Raw genomic sequence first — 14,193 nt, 5'->3', positions numbered from 1 at the left:
CAAGTAAAAGTTAGACATATAGGTGACTTATAGGTTACTTAAGTGCAGTGAAAATGGCTGTGAAATAGTGTGTGCACTATTTCACGAGGCTACAATGGCAGTCATGTGTAAGGGTTTGTCTGAGCTCCCCATATGGATCTCCTTGAACCCCAAAGTCCTGGGCACCTACGTACCATATACTAGAGACTTATAAGGGGGTCCAGTATGCCAACTGAAATTGGTAACTGAAGTCACTGGCCTACAGTGACAAATTTAAAAGCAGAGAGAGCATAAGCACTGAGCTTCTGATTAGCAGAGCCTCAGTGACACAGTTAGGCACTACACAGGCATACACATAAGGCCACAAACGATGGGCACTGGGGTCCTGGCTAGCAGGATCCCAGTGAGACAGGCAAAACATACTGACATATAGGTTTTTATCTATGAGCACTGGGTCCTAGCTAGCAGGATCCCAGTGACACAGTAAAAACACACTGACACACACTCACAAACAGGCCAAAAGTGGGGGTAACCATGCTAGAAAGAGGCTACTTTCTTACAGTGCACATAAGGATAGGGTGACAAAACAAAAAGGGGGAGAGAAGAGACAAAGGATACACTTGGTCAATGGCTGCTCCAACACCACCGTTGGTGTACACAACACACACACACACACACACACAGGGAACAGCCCTACTCACTAGGCAATGTACAACCAGTCACAATGCTAGTCACCAGACCATGGACAGGAATACCTAACTCAAATAGCAGCATACCTGAGATGCACAGACCCCTGCCCAGTAGTGGATGCCTACTAGCTTGGTAGGAACTGGTGTACAGCAGACCCTGTCCAACATGGGTCCTACCCTGCAATGTCCCGCCTGGTCAAGGGGCACCCACAGGCCCACATCCCACACTCAGAGACCACCCCACCACATGCAAGTGGTAAATTGGGAAAGTGTACTCACCCCCTTGTGGGTGCTGTGATGCCCACAAGCGCCCATCCAGCTCCGGATAGGCCACCGCAAGTATGTAGGCCATCAGGGGTTTCAGGGTTCGACGTGCACCCCTTCCTCGTTGGGAGGCCATCCCCAGCTAGGCGTCCGCCGTCTTCCTTGCCCAGCGTTTCAGATTCTCCCAACGTTTGCAACAGTGGATGCTCCGCCTGCCTTAGACCCCCAGGGTACGCACATCCTTGGCGATGGTACGCCATATACCCTCTTTTTGATGGGTGCTGACCTGCAGAGAAATACACATAGGAAAAGGTATCAGTCAGACCATCCGGCCTGTTACACGCATGTCCCACCATAGCCCTCACATCCCCTTATGTACAGAAATTGCCCACCATACATGCAGCACGCTGCCCAGGGCCCATCCACCAACCCCCCCTACACAGGGGCGTCACACACGGCACTCCATGCATCCATGCCCCATGCATCGTGCTCACAGTGTACTCACCTGTTGGTCTGGAGGCCCATACAGCATTCAGTATTGAGGTAGGACCCCATCCACCAGCCTCTCCAACTCTGCAGTGGTTAAGGCACTGGCAATTTCCCCAGTGACACGAGCCATGGTCAGTTCCAGACACAGGTCACAGCAGCACTTTCAGTGTAGGTCCTCTCCTGCTGAAGGTCAGGTAGCAAGTCAATGAACAGATAGAAAATGGTGGTCACGTCCGCGGGGTGCGTACCGTCACTGCCGGCGTACATCACCATTGCCCACTGTAACCCATAGGGCCCAATGACAACCAATGAGGAGTTGCACGGTGGTACTCAAGCGCCTCCCGCAATGGCACACAACATCAGCGGCATTACCTCATTTCCACATGTCCATCCACACCGGACAGGTGCTCGCCATTTCAGGGGGTGCAGGCCATGGCACCTAACTGCGTCACAGTACACATGGGCACCATTTGGGCCTATACAACAATATACTGTTACAGTCACAACATGCAATGCAGTGTAGTGTTTGGAAATGTAGAATACTGACCAGCTGCTCCCCATTTTGCCCCCTAGATTACAACCGCTGCAGATGAATAGGAGATGGAGACATTCCCCACCCCATGAACAGACCTCTGGTGGACTTGGCAACAATGGAGGCCAGGCACATTATCCTCACCTATAGACTGGACAGGGCCACAATCACAGAGCTGTGTGCCCAATTGGAGCCTGACCATATATCTGCTATTCGTCAGCCCACCGGGATCCCCCCGTTGTACAAGTCTTATCTTTGCTCCATTTCTTGGCAACTGGCTCCTTCCAAGTGACAGTGGGCTTGGCAGCAGGAGTGTCACAGCCAATGTTTTCAAAAGTGCTGACCAGAGTGTTGTCTGCCCTGATTAAATACATGTGCAGCTACATCGTTTTCCCCAGGTTGAAGATTTGGCCACAGTGAAAGCTTACTTCTATGCAATGGGACATATCCCCAACATAATTGGGGCTATTGATTGTACACATATTGTGTTTGTCCCCCCCCACCGAAGAAATGAACAGGTGTTCAGAAATTGTAAGAGCTTTCACTCCATGAATGTGCAGATAGTGTGCCTGGTGGACCAGAACATCTCCCATGTCAATGCAAACTATCCAGGGTCTGTGCATGATGCCTTTATCCTGAGGAATGGCAGCATCCCATATGTGATGGTTGAACTCCAGAGGCCCCGGGTGTGGCTAATAGGTAAGCCCTGGTTCCCACCCAGTGGATGGTGGTGTATGGGTATGGTGTGGGCCATAAGGGTTAGTGTGTGTCTAACAGGTATCCCTCGATATGTGCAGGTGACTCTGGTTACCCCAACCTCTCAGGGCTACTAACCCCTTTGAGGAATGCCAGGACAAGGGCAGAGGAACATTACAATGAGGCACATGGGTGGACAAGAAGGATTATCAAGAGGACCTTTGGCCTCCTGAAGGCCAGGTTTCGTTCCCTCCATATAACAGGTAGATCCCTGTACTACTCACACAAGGAGGTCTGCAAGATAATTGTGGCATGCTGCATGTTGCATACCTTGCCTTGAGACGCCAAGGATGATGATGTTGCCACTGCAATTGTGCCCCCTGCCAAACCAGGTAGCAATGTCTCTGATTGGGACCTGACCGCAGAGGAAAGGAGAGAGGAAAGGGAATTTAAATTGCAAATGGCAAGGTTGAAAATTGAAGCTCAACAGGAGGAAAGGAGGGCAGTTGGATAATGAACTGAGTCTCAAGGAGCTGAGATCAAGGCAAGACAGTCTGAGTCCAGTGGTGATGGTGGCAGCATACATGCAGGATCTATCGGGGAGAAAAAGGTTTGTATACCCAAGAATGTGGTGCCAAGTTTTGTGGTGGGAGATGACATTGACAAGTGGTTGGCTGCCTATGAAGTTGCACTAAGGGCCCATGGGACCTCAGAGGAGCAATGGGGGGCTGCCTTGTGGTTTTATGTACCAGCAGTGGGGAGGGACACACTTCTTACACTAGCTCCACATGATCAGAATGTCTATGCACCCATGAAAGCCGCTTTACTGGCCAAGTTTGGGCTGACCCCTGAGAAATACCGTCAAAGGTTTAGGGAAAGCACCAAACCTTCCACACAAACTTGGGTAGACTGTTTCTTTTTCTCCAACAAGGCACTGAATGGATGGGTGCGGGGCAGCAAAGTGAATGATTACAAAGGGTTATATGATTTGTTCTGAGAGAGCATATGCTCAGTATTACTTTTACAGAGTTGCGCCAGCACTTAGTAGATAGTAAGCTGACTGATCCCAGGAAGCTTGTTGAGGAGGCGGACCTCTGGGTTAGCACCAGAGTGTCCAAAAATGCATCTGGGGAGACACCCACAGAAACCAGGGTTCTTCGACAGGAAGTTAGGGAAGTTCATCCCCAAATGCTTAGAGTGCTTCCAGCATGGACACTCTAAGGGCGACTCCCAAAGTTCCAAGAGAGCACAGTCCACCACTGGACATACACCTGGGTTGGCTAGTGTAGCACTCGGGCGGGAGATAATTAGCTATGGGAGGCAGACAGAGGTGTCTATAGTATCCCTGGGAGATAAGGAGATGGTGCCTAAAGCCCACATGCCTACCAATACTTTAAAGTATAAGCAGTGGGTCACCATTGATGGGCAAAGGGTGGAGGATCTGCGTGACACAGGAGCCGGTATGACTACTGTCAAGAGTCAGCTGGTGTCAGCAGAGCAGATAGTCCCTTATACATTCCACCAGGTCATAGTTGCGGACAATCATGAGAGTCCCCTATTGGTGGCCCTGGTTCCCTTTGAGTTCGGGGGGAACTCTGGTACTCTGAAAGTAGCAGTGAGTCCTGCCATGCCTGTAGATTGTCTGTTAGGCAATGATATTGAGCCTGGAAGGAGGTAGAGCTCAGATCCCACCTGGAGATGTTCGGTTTGCCTGAGTGGGTCTGCATGACCACAAGGTCCATGGTCCATGGCTGCCCGGGAAGGGAGTCAAGGGCGCCTGGAGCCTGGAACAATGGCCCAGACAGCTGCAAAGAGGAAGGGCAAGAGGTGTGGGAAACCTGTCTTAGAAGTTCCCACGGTGGTGGATGGGGCCCCTGAGGAGGAGGAGGCCCCTGAACCAACTGGAGAGGACATAGCTGACCTGGGCAACCTGCCTGAACTTGCTGCCTGGCAAGTAGAGGGTGGGCTAAACAGGGCAGAATTCTGCAGGGCGCAGAAGGAATGCCCCACCTTTGAGTGTCTGAGTCAACAGGCCACAGCCCAAGCAGCTGGTGAAGCCTCTGGAGATCACCACATCTACTGGGAGAATGATCTCCTTTACAGTGAGGCTAAGGCTCCGGCATTTGGGGCAGCACACGTGCTGGTGATCCCCCAGTGTTACCGGACCTTCCTACTGGGTCTGGCTCACAACATACCCCTGGCAGGACATTTGGGCCAACAGAAGACCTTTGCCAGGCTTGTCACCCACTTCCATTGGCCTCGAATGAGGGTAGCCTCAGAAAATATCTGCAGGGACTGCCACACCGGCCAGGCTAGTGGGAAGACAGGGAAAAGGCTTAAGGCCCCCCTGATCCCACTTCCTGTCATTGGCACCCCCTTTGAAAGGGTGGGATCAACGTCATTGGTTCCTTGGATCCCAAAACTGCCTTGGGCAACAGGTTTATCCAGGTTTTGGTGGACCATGCCACCCGCTATCCAGAGGCAATCCCTCTGTGAACCGTAACGGCACCAGTGGTGACCAGAGCCCTGATGGGAATATTTCCCTGTGTGGGATTCCATAAGGAAGTTGTGTCTGACAGAGGCACAAAATTAATGTCTTCATACATGAAGTCCATGTGGGATGGGTGTGGAGTGACCTACTGTAGGAGGATTGTAGTGAGTACCAAGGGGTACTTGCACCTTGCACCAGGCCCAGTTATCCCTTATTAGTGTATAGGGTGTCTAGCAGCTTAGGCTGATAGATAATGGTAGCTTAGCAGAGCAGCTTAGGCTGAACTAGGAGACGTGTGAAGCTACTACAGTACCAGTTAGTGTCATATGCACAATATCATAAGAAAACACAATACACAGTTATACTAAAAATAAAGGTACTTTATTTTTATGACAATATGCCAAAGTATCTTAGAGTGTACCCTCAGTGAGAGGATAGGAAATATACACAAGATATATATACACAATAGCAAAAATATGCAGTATAGTCTTAGAAAACAGTGCAAACAATGTATAGTTACAATAGGATGCAATGGGGAAACATAGGGATAGGGGCAACACAAACCATATACTCCAAAAGTGGAATGCGAACCACGAATGGACCCCAAACCTATGTGACCTTGTAGAGGGTCGCTGGGACTATTAGAAAATAGTGAGAGTTAGAAAAATAACCCTCCCCAAGACCCTGAAAAGTGAGTGCAAAGTGCACTAAAGTTCCCCTTAGGACAAAGAAGTCGTGTTAGAGGAATAATGCAGGAAAGACACAAACCAACAATGCAACAACTGTGGATTTCCAATCTAGGGTACCTGTGGAACAAGGGGACCAAGTCCAAAAGTCACAAGCAAGTCGGAGATGGGCAAATGCCCAGGAAATGCCAGCTGCGGGTGCAAAGAAGCTTCTACTGGACAGAAGAAGCTGAGGTTTCTGCAGGAACGAAAAGGGCTAGAGACTTCATCTTTGGTGGACGGATCCTTCTCACCGTGCAGAGTCGTGCAGAAGTGTTTTCCCACCAAAAGAATGCCAACAAGCCTTGCTAGCTGCAAATCGTGCAGTTAGTGTTTTTGGACGCTGCTGTGGCCCTGGAGGGACCAGGAGGTCGCAAATTGGACCAGGAGAGAGAGGGGACGTCGAGCAAGACAAGGAGCCCTCTCAGCAGCAGGTAGCACCCAGAGAAGTGCCAGAAACAGGCACTACGAGGATGCGTGAAATGGTGCTCACCCGAAGTCGCACAAAGGAGTCCCACGTCGCCGGAGACCAACTTAGAAAGTCGTGCAATGCAGGTTAGAGTGCCGTGGACCCAGGCTTGGCTGTGCACAAAGGATTTCCGCCAGAAGTGCACAGGGGCCGGAGTAGCTGCAAAAGTTGCGGTTCCCAGCAATGCAGCCCAGCGAGGTGAGGCAAGGACTTACCTCCACCAAACTTGGACTGAAGAGTCACTGGACTGTGGGGGTCACTTGGACAGAGTCGCTGGATTCGAGGGACCTCGCTCGTTGTGCTGAGAGGAGACCCAAGGGACCGGTTGTTAGAAATGGGGTCTTTGGTTGACAGTCAGGTTACCCCCTGTTCAAGCAAGGACCCTCACTCTAGTTAGGATAAAAGAGAATCACCCTCAGCTAACCCCTGCTTACCCCCTTGGTAGCTTGGCAGAGCAGTAGGCTTAACCTCAGAGTGCTGGGCGTAAAGTATTTGTACCAACACACACAGTAACTTAATGAAAACACTACAAAATGACACAACACCAGTTTAGAAAAATAGGAAATATTTATCTAGACAAAACAAGACCAAAACGACAAAAATCCAACATACACAAGTCAAGTTATGAGTTTTTAAAGGTTTAAAATAAAAAGAGTCTTTAGGTAGTTGTAACAACACACTAGCGCTGCTAGCGTGTAAATGTACCTGGTTTGCGGCAAAAATAACCCCGCACGGGCGGTGTGCGTCGAAAATAACCCGGCACGGGTATATGCGTCGAAAACAGCTCGGCTCGGCGAGGCGCGTCGAAAAAGCCAGCCACGCGACGGTCCGAAGTCCCGCGGCGCTGGTTGCGATCTCTCAGCCTTCGTCAGCGATGCTGCGCGTCGTTTCTCCTGCTCCGGGCGTCGATTCTCTGGTTGCGTTTCCAGCGGCGTCGTTTCTCAGCTGCGGAGCCGGCGTCGCGTCGTTTTCTCAGCCGCGATCGGATTCGCGTCGATCTTTTCTCCGCACGGTGCGCGGTGCGTGTATTTTTGTCCTTAGGCTGCCAGCCTCTCCTTTCAGGGTCCCAGGAACTGGAAGGGCACCACAGAGCAGAGTAGGGGTCTCTCCAGAGACTCCAGGTGCTGGCAGGAAGAAGTCTTTGCTATCCCTGAGACTTCAATAACAGGAGGCAAGCTCTACATCAAGCCCTTGGAGATTTCTTCTTCAAGATGGAAGGCACACAAAGTCCAGTCTTTGCCCTCTTACTCAGGCAGAAGCAGCACTGCAGGAAAGCTCCACAAAGCACAGTCACAGGCAGGGCAGCACTTGTTCCTCAGCGATCAGCTCTTCTCCAGGCAGAGGTTCCCCTTGATTCCAGAAGTGTTTCTAAAGTTTGTAAGTTTGGGTGCCCTTCTTATACTCATTTTAGTCTTTGAAGTCACCTTTCTTCAAAGGGGACTCACACCTTCTTGTGAGATCCTGCCTTGCCCAGGCAAGGCCTCAGACACACACCAGGGGGCTGGAGACAGCATTGTCAGAGGCAGGCACAGTCCTTTCAGATGAGAGTGACCACTCCACCCCTCCCTCCTAGCAGAGATGGCTAATCAGGAATGCAGATCACACCCCAGCTCCCTTTGTGTCACTGTCTGGTGTGAGGTGAAAAACAACCCAACTGTCAACTGACCCAGACAGGGAATCCACAAACAAGGCAGAGTCACAGAATGGTTTAAGCAAGAAAATGCTCACTTTCTAAAAGTGGCATTTTCAAACGCACAATCTCAAAATCAACTTTACTAAAAGATGCATTTTTAAATTGTGAGTTCAGGGATCCCAAACTCCACCTGTCCATCTCTTCTCTAGGGGAATCTACACTTTAATCATATTTAAAGGTAGCCCCCATATTATCCTATGAGAGAGAGACAGACCTTGCAACAGTGAAAACGAAATTGGCAGTATTTCACTGTCAGGACATATAAACCACATTACTATATGTCCTACCTTATCCATACACTGCACCCTGCCCTTGGGGCTACCTAGGGCATACCTTAGGGGTGCCTTACATGTAAGGAAAGGGAAGGTTTAGGCCTGGCAAGTGGGTACACTTGCCAAGTCGAATTTACAGTGTAAAAATACACACACAGACACTGCAGTGGCAGGTCTGAGACATGATTACAGAGCTACTTATGTGGGTGGCACAACCAGTGCTGCAGGCCCACTAGTAGCATTTGATTTACAGGCCCTGGCACCTCTAGTGCACCTTACTAGGGACTTACTAGTAATTCAAATATGCCAATCATGGATAAACCACTTACATACAATTTAAACAGGGGAGCATAGGCACTTTAGCACTGGTTAGCAGTGGTAAAGTGCTCAGAGTCGAAAAGCCAACAGCAACATGTCAGAAAAATATAGGAGGCAGGAGGCAAAAAAGTCTGGGGATGACCCTGCATAAGCAAAAGTCCAACACCGGTAATGCAGCTTTTTGGTGCCTGCGGTTGCAGAGGGAAGATTCCGTCGACCCACAGGAGATTTCTTCGGAGCTTCTGGTGCAGAGAGGAGGCAGACTACCCCCACAGCATGCACAAGCAGGAAAACAGTCGAGAAGGCGGCAGGATCAGCGTTACAGAGTTGCAGTAGTCGTCTTTGCTACTATGTTGCAGGTTTGCAGGCTGCCAGCGCGGTCAGCAGTCGATTCCTTATCAGAAGGTGAAGAGAGAGATGCAGAGGAACTCGGCTGAGCTCATGCATTCGTTATCTAAAGTTTCCCCAGAGACAGAGACCCTAAATAGCCAGAAAAGAGGGTTTGGCTACCTAGGAGAGAGGATAGGCTAGCAACACCTGAAGGAGCCTATCACAAGGAGTCTCTGACGTCACCTGGTGGCACTGGCCACTCAGAGCAGTCCAGTGTGCCAGCAGCACCTCTGTTTCCAAGATGGCAGAGGTCTGGAGCACACTGGAGGAGCTCTGGACACCTCCCAGGGGAGGTGCAGGTCAGGGGAGTGGTCACTCCCCTTTCCTTTGTCCAGTTTCACGCCAGAGCAGGGCTAAGGGGTCCCCTGAACCGGTGTAGACTGGCTTATGCAGAATTGGGCACCTCTGTGCCCAACAAAGCATTTCCAGAGGCTGGGGGAGGCTACTCCTCCCCTGCCTTCACACCATTTTCCAAAGGGAGAGGGTGTCACACCCTCTCTCAGAGGAAGTTCTTTGTTCTGCCATCCTGGGCCAGGCCTGGCTGGACCCCAGGAGGGCAGATGCCTGTCTGAGGGGTTGGCAGCAGCAGCAGCTGCAGTGAAACCCCAGGAAGGGCAGTTTGGCAGTACCAGGGTCTGTGCTACAGACCACTGGGATCATGGGATTGTGCCAACTATGCCAGGATGGTATAGAGGGGGCAATTCCATGATCATAGACATGTTACATGGCCATATTCGGAGTTTACCATTGTGAAGCTACATATAGGTAGTGACCTATATGTAGTGCACGCGTGTAATGGTGTCCCCGCACTCACAAAGTTCAGGGAATTGGCTCTGAACAATGTGGGGGCACCTTGGCTAGTGCCAGGGTGCCCTCACACTAAGTAACTTTGCACCTAACCTTTACCAGGTAAAGGTTAGACATATAGGTGACTTATAAGTTACTTAAGTGCAGTGTAAAATGGCTGTGAAATAACGTGGACGTTATTTCACTCAGGCTGCAGTGGCAGGCCTGTGTAAGAATTGTCAGAGCTCCCTATGGGTGGCAAAAGAAATGCTGCAGCCCATAGGGATCTCCTGGAACCCCAATACCCTGGGTACCTCAGTACCATATACTAGGGAATTATAAGGGTGTTCCAGTAAGCCAATGTAAATTGGTAAAAATGGTCACTAGCCTGTTAGTGACAATTTGGAAAGAAATGAGAGAGCATAACCACTGAGGTTCTGATTAGCAGAGCCTCAGTGAGACAGTTAGTCACTACACAGGTAACACATTCAGGCACACTTATGAGCACTGGGGCCCTGGGTTACCAGGGTCCCAGTGACACATACAACTAAAACAACATATATACAGTGAAAAATGGGGGTAACATGCCAGGCAAGATGGTACTTTCCTACACCTACCAGTTTACCACCCCTTATCATCCTCAATTCAATGGTCTTGTTGAGAGATTCAACAAAACCCTTAAAGGCATGATCACTGGCCTACCTGAGGCCATGAGGCGTAAGTGGGACGTCCTCTTGCCATGCCTGCAGTTTGCTTCTAGGGAGGTGCCAAAGAAAGGGGTGGGGTTCAGCCCTTTGAGCTTCTCTATGGTCACTCTGTCAGGGGACCGCTAAGCATAATTACAGAGGGCTGGGAGAAAGCTCCCAAGACACCTTCCCAGGATGTGGTCAGCTACATGCTGGCCCTCCGCCAGCAAACCCAAATCTTTTGGAGCTGGCCAAGAGTGACCTTGAGGAAAAAAACTACTAATAGAGCTACTCAAATAAGTATGAAGATACCATCATCTTCATATACCAACACTATGGTTTAGAATGATGCTAACTATATATAACTGACCAGTTGTATGCTCATGATATCCGGCTACTATACTTAGGTGCTTGGTCTCAGATATGTATGTCCATGATATTGACACAGGTGACAGTCCCCCTTTAAAGAACAAAATTTACAGGTTGTCAGATAAGGTGATGGCCAGCATCAAGGAGGAGGTCTGAAGAAGTTGGCCCGAGGGGTTATTGAAAAATCCAGCAGTCCCTGGGCCAGGCCTGTGGTGCTGGTACCTAAGGCTGCTGCCCCCGGTGCAAAACCAGAACTCTGCTTCTGTGTGGACTACTGGGGTCTCAACTCAGTCACACAGACTGACGCTCACCCCATCCCCGAGCTGATGAGCTCATTGACAGGCTAGGTGCTGCCAAGACCAGAGTACTTTTGACCTCACATCAGAGTACTGGCAGATCGCCTTGACTAAGGGGGCTAAAGAGAGATCTGCACATTTCCACACCTGATGGCCATTACCAGTTCCGGGTGATGCCCTTTGGGTTGAAAAATACCCCTGCTACCTTCCAACGGTTCGTTGACGGGTTCCTAGCTAGCAAGGATGCCTACTGCGCAGCCTACCTAGATGATATAGCTGTTCATAGTTCTAGCTGTTAGGAATACCTGCTCCACCTCAAGGAGATGCTTCAGGCTCTGCAACAGGCAGGCCTGGCCATCAAGGCTAGTTAGTGCCAGATTCGGCAGGGTTCTGTGGTGTACTTGGGACACCTGGTAGGTAGGGGCAAGGTGCAGCCACTCCAGGCCAAGACTGAAACTATCAAGGCAGGGCAACTGCCTAGAACACAGACCAAAGTGAGAGCCTTCTTAGGCCTCACTGGATACTACCGTAGGTTTGTCAAAGGCTATGGTATCATTGTGTCACCCTTGACAGAACTTGCTTCCAAAAAGCAACCTAGGTTGGTGAATTGGACAGAGGCTTGCCAGAAAGCCTTTGACTCCCTGAAGGAAGTCATGTGCACAGTCCCCATGCTCAAGACCCCTGACTACTCCCCGGGAATTTATTGTGCAGGCAGACGCTTCAGAGCATGGCATAGGGGCTGTTCTAGAAGAGCTAAATGAGGAGGGCTCAGACCAACCAGTAGTCTTTATTAGCAGAAGACTAGAACCACGGGAACAGAGGTGGAGTGCTATTGAAAGAGAAGCATTTGCTGTGGTCTGTGCACTGAAGAAGCTAAGACCATACCTGTTTGCAACTCACTTCCGGGTTCAGACAGACCACAGGCCCCTCAGATGGCTCATGCAGATGAGGGGAGAGAATCCTAAACTCTTGAGGTGGTCCATTTCCCTACAGGGGATGGACTTTACGATGGACCATCGCCCGGGGATTGACCACGCCAACGCTGATGGTCTCTCCAGATACTTCCGCCTTAGCGATGAGAGCTCCCAGGAGGTTGGGTAGCTCTCTTCACATTCAGCTGGGGGTGACACATGTTAGACCTGACAGCCTTGGGGTGGTCACCCCTAGCTTTTTGCCTGCCTGCCTCCCTCCACTTTGTAGATACTATTTTTGCTGGTTTTTAGACTCTGCACACTTTATCGCTGCTAACCAGTCCTAAAGTGCATATGCTCTCTACCTTTAAACATGGTAACATTGGATCATACCCCACTGGACTATTTAATTTACTTATAAGTCCCTAGTAGAGTGCACTATATGTGCCCAGGGCCTGTAGAATAAATGCTACTAGTGCGCCTGCAGCACTGATTGTGCCACCCATTTAAGTAGCCCCTTAACCTTGTCTCAGGCCTGCCATTGCAAGGCCTGTTTGTGCAGTTTCACTGGCAATTCGACTTGGCATTTAAAAGTACTTGCCAAGCCTAATAACCTTTGCATCCCTTCCAATGTGTGCAGGAATATGGAAATGTTGTTTCATGGGAAACAATAAACTGTTTGCCAACCGTGGTCTTCCATCTGCTGAAACCCAAATGTAATTTGCATTTTTTGCACACTCTGCTCAGATTCACCCTTGCCGTTCTACTTCTGGAACTTCTTCCTGTAGTCTCTTGATTTCTTCACAGGTGTCAGCTACTGACAACAACACTGAAAATGTAGTGTCCTCTTCAGATTCATTTGCATATTCTCTGTTAAATGTGCATGTCACAAGTGTGCAACACTGCAATTTAATCAGCATTCCAATTTCCAACAGTGACATCACCATTACCACTTCTATGAGTTACACATTTGACTACTGCAATCTCTTGGGGTAATTAGTAATCTATGATGATGTCATACATTCCCTCTGTTTCTATATCTGTCCAAAGTCATGGACTACACCAAAGCTATATTATCTATATGTAAATATAGTCACTCTCCATGGAGCTGAAAGACAACAAGCTCTTACATGGGCAATTAGTTCCACCACTTGTGCAGGAATAACACCGTAAAGCCATTAAGCTTCCACCGCTTCTTAAAGTGTGTAAACTGCATAAGCCGCTTTCAAAGTTCCTTCATTTTCTCATAAGCATGCGCCTCCACAAAGATTACACAGTCCGGCTCATCAAGAGATTTATCCTTAATGTCTGGTCGTGGCTTGGTGCATACATCTGTAACATCTGGACAGTCGTGTTCAATTTCATTCTTATCAATTTCATTCTCAGACAATGGAAATAATGTAGCTGGATTCAGCATCTGACATCGGTTCAAGAAAACATTCTCAGCTGCAAGTATTTGTTGTTCATACTTTGTAAGTATGCTGTTTGTTTTTAAATGGGTGACCAAAACATACACCAAGTGAGGGACCATGACTGAAGATGATATCTCATCACTATGTTCTCACATCTCACAATACTGCCACCAACTGCCACAACCACTTTAATGTAGCCAGGAAGTCCTGTGCAACATGGTCAACTGTTGTCGAAAAATATGCCACTGGTCTTTGTGAGACTCCATGCATCTGAGCAAGCACTGACAGTGCAGTACTCCCTCTCACTGCAAAACAATGTGAACATCTTACTGTAAGGAGGCATTCCCAGTGCCGTTGCAAGATTGAGGCTTTATTTCAGCTCTAGGAAAGCATTCCAGCAATCATTGTCACATGGAAGAAGATCAAGCACATCATTGTGCATCAGCCTCAGTGAAGGCGTGGCCACTAGGGAAAAGTTAGATATCCACTGTCTACAATAGCCAAACATTACCAATAAAGTTCTGACCTCTATCTGAGTTCTGGGTTGATTCATCTTCATAATTGTCTCTATTCTCTCCTGTGACACCTTTCTCATTCCCTTCTCAATAATATGTCCCAAATATAGGATTTCTTTTTGACCATATTGCAATTTGCTTGGGGACACCTTGTGTCTGTCCTCAGCTAGATGGTTTAAAAAAACAATTGTGTCCTGTTTACAGGCTTCTT

This window comes from Pleurodeles waltl, chromosome 1_1 (assembly GCF_031143425.1).
Source record: "Pleurodeles waltl isolate 20211129_DDA chromosome 1_1, aPleWal1.hap1.20221129, whole genome shotgun sequence".
Lineage (NCBI taxonomy): Eukaryota > Metazoa > Chordata > Amphibia > Caudata > Salamandridae > Pleurodeles > Pleurodeles waltl.
This window is presented reverse-complemented; position numbering follows the sequence as displayed.